At 45.3% G+C, this 8,118-nt stretch overlaps 1 protein-coding gene and 2 non-coding genes across 3 annotated transcripts in view; 1 reads left to right on the plus strand and 2 right to left on the minus strand.

Moving 5' to 3' along the window:
• The first annotated feature begins 355 nt into the window (after positions 1-355).
• Positions 356-8,118, plus strand: part of LOC108798537 — a 77,498-nt gene continuing 69,735 nt past the window's right edge. Inside the window, exon 1 of the mRNA XM_018570302.1 lies at positions 356-450. The gene's annotated coding sequence lies outside the window, so the exon portion shown is untranslated. The remainder of the gene's footprint in view (positions 451-8,118) is intronic.
• Positions 3,504-3,586, minus strand: TRNAL-UAA. Its single transcript has one exon. It is a non-coding gene; the product is annotated as a tRNA-Leu (tRNA).
• On the minus strand, positions 4,548-4,630 carry TRNAL-UAA. Its single transcript has one exon. It is a non-coding gene; the product is annotated as a tRNA-Leu (tRNA).

The raw sequence follows: 8,118 nt of genomic DNA on the forward strand, positions 1-8,118 counted from the left end.
CCATATTTTAAAAAAATCCACTTCCTCCCAGGCCACCACTGGTTTGGGTGTCTTTCTCTGTCTGTTTCATCTGTCAGTCATTAGCATTCCACAGATGTTAAGTACATCTAAACCATAGAGAGAGAGAGAGAGAGAGAGAGAGAGAGAGAGAGAGAGAAAGTCTTGGGACGAAGAGACGAGAGAATAAGCTCTTTCCCCTGTGCAGACTTCCAGCAGCAGAAAGCCAATTTTTTATAGAAAGCAACTGCTGACTCGGAGCTCTATCTCTGGCGGCTCAGTAGACAGCTGCTGCGGGATGGCTCGGTGAGAATCGCAACGGTGTAGAGAAAAGACAACTCGAACGCTGAGCTTCCTGAGCCGCATCCCAATCCTCAATATTTTTATCGGATTTATGGGTTATGAGCTGCGGACTGTGACCACAGGGATTTCTACAAGCTGCTTAGAATTCGGGTGAGTTCAAACATTTCAGAAGTTTCCATGAATCGAGCCCGTCCCGGACTCTCGCTGCACTTTCTAAACAGCATTCAAAATCCAGCTAAAGGATTAAAAAAAATATGACAAAGTGTTTAGAGGTTCTTAACAGGTTTGGAAATCCGATGAACTCGTGTTTTGTGTACTTGCTGCCTCTTGTCATTGTAAAATTTGCCCTTTGTTCACATCAAATTTTTGCAAATTTACCAAATTTCGTAAAGTTCGCTACCAGATCAGCAATTTATTGTCTTCTTTGTGTGTACTGTAGTGCAATATATTCCCCAATGTGTGCAGTGAATGTTTCTAATTTTAAGGGATGATGCAGTCAATCATTTGTGCATTTCCCCCCCAAAAAGTGCATTGTAGGTTATTCTGTAAAAAATTAACCAGAGCAACTGGACCTTCTTTTTCTTTATGCTGGTCATCCGACTAGCTTTCTCAATTCAGAAATGTCTTCAAGAAAATACAGCAAGTGCAGTTGCTTTTGTTTCATTTTTACAGATATGTCATGATCTGGATGAATGAGAACCTTCACAGACATTGTGAACATTTGCCTGAATTTCCAGGTCAATTTTATGTTTTGTCTATTGTGTGTTTGTTCTTAGTTTTGAGGAACTTTGAAGGAAATGGGTCAGCTTTGTGAATAGCTACTGTGCAACTTAAAATGAACACAGCTTGCTTACGACTGGTTGGAATGCATTGGTTTGAGCTATGTTGGTCTCTGAGAACTGTCATCAAGTTTTTGAGCAGCACCCAAGTTGGTTGTGATTGATCATGAGGTCTACTGACCCGTGGTGGGAGTCATATTCCTTCACAGTGGCTGCAGAGTCCATGGTCAGCTGTGGGATCTTCATTTGTTGGGAGCAAACACTGAAGACCGTTGCTGTTTTTAGATTTTATCAGGACTGTAGCCTTCCCTATGTGTTGGTGATGATCTCCTACAGAAAGAATATGACTGCTACTTTCTCTAAAGTAGACGGGAAGTTGTCTATCATCTTGGGACCTGTCTCTGCTGGTCATGTGACTCATTTGAAGGACTTAAAGGAGAACTATGAGGTGAGTGAAAATCACTCATCCTCATAGTTCGAGCCGACGCGTGACAATGAAACTGTCGCACGTCGGCTCAATAGATCGGGAAGTGAGAGAACACATACCGGCGCTCGCTCACTTCTCGATCCTGTCCCTGCAATGCCCTCTGCAGGGATTCCCCCCTCCCCGCTCCGATCCTCCAGCGCTGACTCGAGGGAAGTACTGGGGAGGGGGCTGGGTGGATCTCAACAGTAATGTCGGGATCCGTCCCGGCTGCGGCGGTCTCAGTATACCGCGAGCTGTAGCTTGCTATATAGTGAGCTTTGGGTCACATGAGGATGCTAGTTTATGTCCTCCCGTGACCCTTAGGAGAACTATGGGGAAAAACACTGACCCTATAGTTCTCCTTTAACCAGACATTTTCTGTCTTCTCAGCTACAAGATTAAAAGCTGGCCAGGTCACATAAAGATTTTCCAAAAGATTGGAAACTCATTGTGAGAGACAAAGAGCACTTCTAACAGTTGCAATGGTTATGAGAACCCTGTAGAATGACTCTATATCAGTGGTTCTCAACCTGCGTAACCTCAGGACCCACATGTGTCCTTGGTCATTAGGTCGTGACCCAAGTCGCACTCCAATGGAACGCATTCTGGTCCGGATGTACAAACTGTGGGTGGGAGGTGCGTTTGAGGTACCATTCAAATGAATGGAAACGCAACACACCTCCCACAACAGGTTGGATAGGTTGGACTTGATGGACATGTGTCTTTATTCAACCTCAAATACTATGTAACTACTGTATGTAACAGAATGCGTGGTAGGTGCGATTTTGTGATACAGTGTGTTATTTGCATGGGACTGTACTATTAACGCACTGTACTGGTGTGAACGGCCCCTCAAAAACACTGACATACATAGACAATCCCACACACACACTCCAAAAACATTTGTTTCCCCTTTTTTAGGATCCAACCAGTCTCCCTACCTTATGAGAACTAGAGTGATTCCTTAGCCTGGGGTCCAGTGTGGGCTGCTGTGCTGTGATGGAGCTCCATCCATATGTGCGTTGCTTGTACAGCTCCCTTGAGTGCCATGTAGAGGTGTCGGGAGCCAGAATGTGACGTCACTCCGGTCCAGGCACCTCTACAGGACACGTGAGGAAACTGTAAGCAATGCATGCATGGATGGAGATCCTTTGCGGCCATACCCCCAGCCCACACCACCTCAAGCTGACACTCAGCGCCATATAGCTGCGCTAGGAGGAGGCTAAGGAACCTCTCACCTAGAAAAGTGGAAGGCATGTGGCGACCCACTGAACACAGGATTCCAACCCACTTTTGGGTCACGACCCACCAGTTGAGAACCAAGGCTCTATATGGTCCAATCCTCATGGCAGTGTGATAGCGGTGTCATAATGGTGACATAGTTGGACCTTATAGCAGGCGTGGACAAATTAATATGGAATTCCGTTTGTCAATTCCAGGAGCCAGTAGGATTTTGTTTAGGAGTCAAGTCCATGGACAACATCTAGAGAAAACCTTGGTTGTCCATGGACAACCTAGAGAAGTTAGGTGCCAGCTGTAACTTTTAAGAAACATTGGCTACCTGACTCTTGGGATTTAGTATAGTATATCTAAAGCCAATTTTTTGGGGGGTAGGGAATGTTCTCAATGGAATGGTTAAAAACCCAACAGGTTTTTTTTTTTTGCCATCTGTGTCTCATTGGAGAGATTGTCCTTCACCTTTTGTACTGTAGGAATGTAGTTATGTCTCCAGGCATCCTGTCAGTCAATATCAGCCTTCTTACAGCGCACCAGAAACAACCACTTACAGCCAGAAAGTAGGTACTTGAGTTTCCTGCCCACCCAACATCCGTGCAATGAGAATGCATTATCGACCACTGTGTCACTGTTATTGGGTTGGAGTTCCATGCAATGAGAATGTTTCAAGTAAAGGTAAAGTTTCTAGCATACTCACATAATAAGAGCAACTTACAGGGATATACCAGGAGTGGGGTTTGAACCCACGCGGATATACATCCATTGGATCTTAAGTCCAACGCCTTAACCACTCGGCCATCCTGGTATACTCAGGCTAACCTTTAAAACAGTAGGCAAAGAGGTTACTTTTGCTTGTTAGTACAGATTCTAGTACTTGTGAAAATGCGGCGATACTAAGTGCCGATACCTGCACTTAAAATTTTAATTGAAATTGAATAGGTTCTGCTGCCTGAGGTCCCACACTTCCTCAGACAGCAAGATATATATCCATTGGATCTTAAGTCCGATGTCTTAACCACTCGGCTGTCCTGGTACATGTGACCTTCCTGATTGGAAGGGAAGCCTGTGAATGTCTATAGCCAGATTTACTGACAAGATCACCAGGTACAATTATTGGCAATAGAGACGGAGGGTGCAGGTCTTTCAGGGGCCTGTCCTGATGTCGGGGGGAGGAGCTGTGGCCTTAATGGATCTTTTTCTTTCCCCCACTCAGGGGGTCCCTCTTCAGGAGAGCCACTACCTAGTACTTAGTGGATCGGCTTCAGCTGTTCCCTAAGGATTGGGGGTCCGTCTGGCTTAACAGCTAGGTGGACTAGAGTAACATGCCCCTGTCAGGAGTCTTGCATTCTTTTCAGAAGAGGACCAAGCACCCTTGTGCACTTTTTTTGTGTGCGGTGATTTCACTGTTTACTTTGTATTTTGTTCACAGGGGTTTGTTTCACAATGCACACAGCACAGAGCTTAATATATATATATGTATATATGTGTGTATGTATATTTGTTTGCCTGTGGCATGGTTGAGAATATGGGAGATGAAGGCTGTTTGATGTGAAATCCGAAGCCCTGACTTTCCTACTGTTTGTCCATAACATGATGAAATAATGAAGCCATGGGGAACCCACAGGGGCCCAGGCAAATGCAGACATCACATCATCGCCAAGGTTAATTACATTAAATAAGAAAATACTGCAGCAAGAGAACATCTCCTGTTGCTTTCCAGAGATAAGTTTTCCTGGTTTTCCAATTGTGAAAAACAGAGATAACCATACCAGGAGTGGGGTTCGAACCCACGCGGATATACATCCATTGGATCTTAAGTCCAACGCCTTAACCACTCGGCCATCCTGGTGTTGTACATTGACATACTGGGGGAACCTGTCAGTCATCATAAGCCTTCTTACAGCTCACCGGCAGCTACCACTAACAGCCAGAAAGAAGGCGCTTGACTTTCCTGCCTACCCAACATCTGTGCGATGAGAATGCGGTACTAAACACTGCGTAGCTCTTATTGGGTTGGAGTGCCCTGCAATGTAAATGATTAAATGGTCAGTAAAGATAATTCCCACAAACTCCCAGTGTAAGAACAAGTTATAGTGATAAACCACGAATGGGGTTTGATATGCATCCATTGGATCTTAACTCTAACACCTTAACCGCTTGACCCTCCTGGTGCATATGAGATGCGGCTTAAAGTGAACCTGTCAGTCAGTATAAGCATTCTTATAGCTCACCAGCAGCTACCATTAACCGCCAGAAAGCTAATGTATGTGCTTGAGCTTATGTTTAGGTCTATCTAGCTAACATCTGCACCATGGGAATGCCTTATTGGGTGGGAATAACATGCAATGAGAATGTTACAATGGCCGGTAAACATAACATGTTAAACATGACTCACATTGATGCAACTTTATATCAGAAGCAGGGTTTAAAGCCATGAGAATATCCTGGTATACATTGCTGGTTTTTAAAGTGGCCCAATCAGATTGCATTAAATCTGCAACTCCCATTGGTTGTTTCTTCTGTGCGCACCTATGATCTGGGTGTCACATTGATACCAAGATCTTTAGTTTACCGACTGCCCTACCTTATTGACTACTGTGGCACTTTTGTTGTCTCATGTGTCACCATAGAGAACATTTATCACTAACATACACTTATTGTAGCTTATACATATAAACTTTATACCAAGAGGGGGAATCAAACCCATATATACATAGGATCTTAAGTCCAACACATTCACCACTCGGCCATCCCGATACATATACATTTTTAAAGATCCATTGGATCGTAAGTCCAACGCCTTAAGCCAGTGGCGTCACAAGGGGAGTGCGGGGGGTGTGGCCCGCACCTGGGTGACACCATTGCAGTGCCCTCTAAAAAGTCGGGCACTCGGTCATGGACCGCGAGCCCGACAGTGTCAAGAGGGATATCTCATCCCGTCGAGTGAACGTCCCCTCCTCTCTCTGCGGGCGTCCACCACCAAGATGGCTGCCGGAAGGCGCCAATCGGATGGTCGCGCATGTGTGATGACGTCATCACGCACTCGCGAAGTGACATCACGCACACGCGCGATGGCGACACCGCGGGGTGTCACCAGGGCCTGGAGACCGGGTGAAACACAGCCTCGGGATGCCCCTTCCTTAAGCACTCGCCCATCCTGGTACATGCACATTGGCAATTAAGTTGAATAAGTAAATACTGAGAAGGGAGAACACAGCCTGTGAGCTTTCAAAGTGGAGGATAACTTTTCCGGGGTTTTCTTGCACAATTGTCAAACAAATGTGATAGCATACCAGGAGTGGGGATCGAACCCACACGGATATACATCCATTGGATCAGATTTTTTAACATAAACCAATACTGTAATGTGCGCCTCACTGTAATCCATGGTTGTTTCCCTTCTCTTTGCTGCTCTTCCTTTTAAATCTGTATCTGTTCTCATGCTCTGCAGAACTTCTGTTTTGCAGCAGACTGCCTTGTCTCAGGAATGGATACACGGTGTCTGTGTATACGTTTGTATAGGCTTGAAACCTGAGCCAGCACTACAGGAAGAGGCCCTGAGCTGAAAAGGGAAGTTGTTCCCAAGCATGAGAAGCGATGAGGATTTAAAAGGAAGAGCAGCAAAAAGAAGGGAAACAACCATGGATTACAGTAAGGCACACATTACAGTATTGGTTTATGTTAAAAAATCTGAGGGTTTAATGTCACTTCAAGTCCAACGCCTTAACCACTCGGCCATCCTGGTGCATGCGAACTTCTAATTGAAGTGAACCCGTCAGTCAGTCACTGAAGGATACATCACAAACTGTTAGAACAAGGCAGTCCCTGCATGAGTTCGGTGTAAGGAATACATGCCTCCAAACCAGGATAGAGTATAAGAAAAGAATTAGGGAGCCTTCGAAATGTGCATCATGCTTTCATGTAATCACTGGAGATCACAAACTGCTTGTCAGGGAACCAAAAAAAAAAACAGACAGGAACTTAAAATGCAGGTTAAAAAACTGAAAAGAACAATAAACACAATGGCAAAAAAAACAATGGAGAAAGAGTAGGAGATTGCTGGTGCCCAGCCAGAGGTCAGATGTCAAAGTGGGTATTAAGCTGAACCAGACCAGGGAACACTGAGAGCAGAATGAACAGAAACAATAGACGGAGCCAGAGGATGCCTGTAGGTCTGCTGGGACCACAGTAGGGTGGCGGGGCCCAAGCCCATGTGTTACCTGCACTAGATACTGGTTCAGGATGAAGTGATGGTATGTGTGGAATTGTGCACTGAGAGCAGAATGAACGGGAACAATAAATGGAGTCAGGAACCAGGAGATCAGTGAGCCAGAGCCAGGGCCATACACGGAGAACAGGAACAACAGCAGATTACTTGGTAGATCTGTACACATACAAGGGAAGAGACTAAATGGACCAGCTGATGGTTACATAGTGAACTGGTGTTTGCATCATCACTCTGAGACAGGAAGTTGTCAGGAGTTTAGCAGAAGTTGCAGAATGATGATGTTTACTGGTTTGGTCACAAGAGGGCACCAATGAGGAACAAACAGTGTCAGACACACTGCAACAGAGGACCGGCTGCAGCTCAACTGGACAAGCAAGGGTAATAAACCCTAACACTGCTAGAACAAGGCAGTCCCTGGACAAGTTTAGTGTAAGGAGTACATGCCTCCAAATCAGCACAGAGAACAAGGATTGGCGATTCCAACAGATGTGCATCCTACTTTCATGTAATCACTGGAGATCACAAACTGCTAGAAGGCAGCTCCTGCACAAGTTTAGTGTAAGGGGTACATACTTGGAAAATAAGGACAGAGAACAAGAAAAGCATTGGGGGATCCCTATAGATGTGCATTCGACTTTCATGTAATCACTGGAGATCACAAACTGCTAGAAGAAGGCAGGCTCTGCACGAGTTCAGTGTAAGGGTAAGGGTTATATACCTGGAAAACCAGGGCAGAGAACAAGAAAAGCATTGGGGATCCCTATAGATGTGCATCCTACTTTCATGTAATCACTAGAGATCACAAACTGCTAGAAGAAGGCAGACCCTGCATGAGTTGGGTGTAAGGGGTACATGCCTGGAAAACCAGGACAGAGAACAAGGAAAGCACCAGGGATCCCTATAGATGTGCATCCTACTTTCAACAAATACATATTTGAAATCACACGGATTGGGGGTATGGGCAGGACCTGGGTACACTGTCTCAGGCTCAGATGATGGTGTCACACTACTCGGGGCAGCTGTAGTAACCTGGGGACATTGACAAAGCTCAGGACTAGCTGCACACACACACACAAAAAGTAAAGCTTCTAAAGTCAGACAGCTCCAGC

This window comes from Nanorana parkeri, unplaced genomic scaffold (genome assembly GCF_000935625.1).
Source record: "Nanorana parkeri isolate BGI_ZX_2015 unplaced genomic scaffold, ASM93562v1 scaffold1500, whole genome shotgun sequence".
NCBI lineage: Eukaryota > Metazoa > Chordata > Amphibia > Anura > Dicroglossidae > Nanorana > Nanorana parkeri.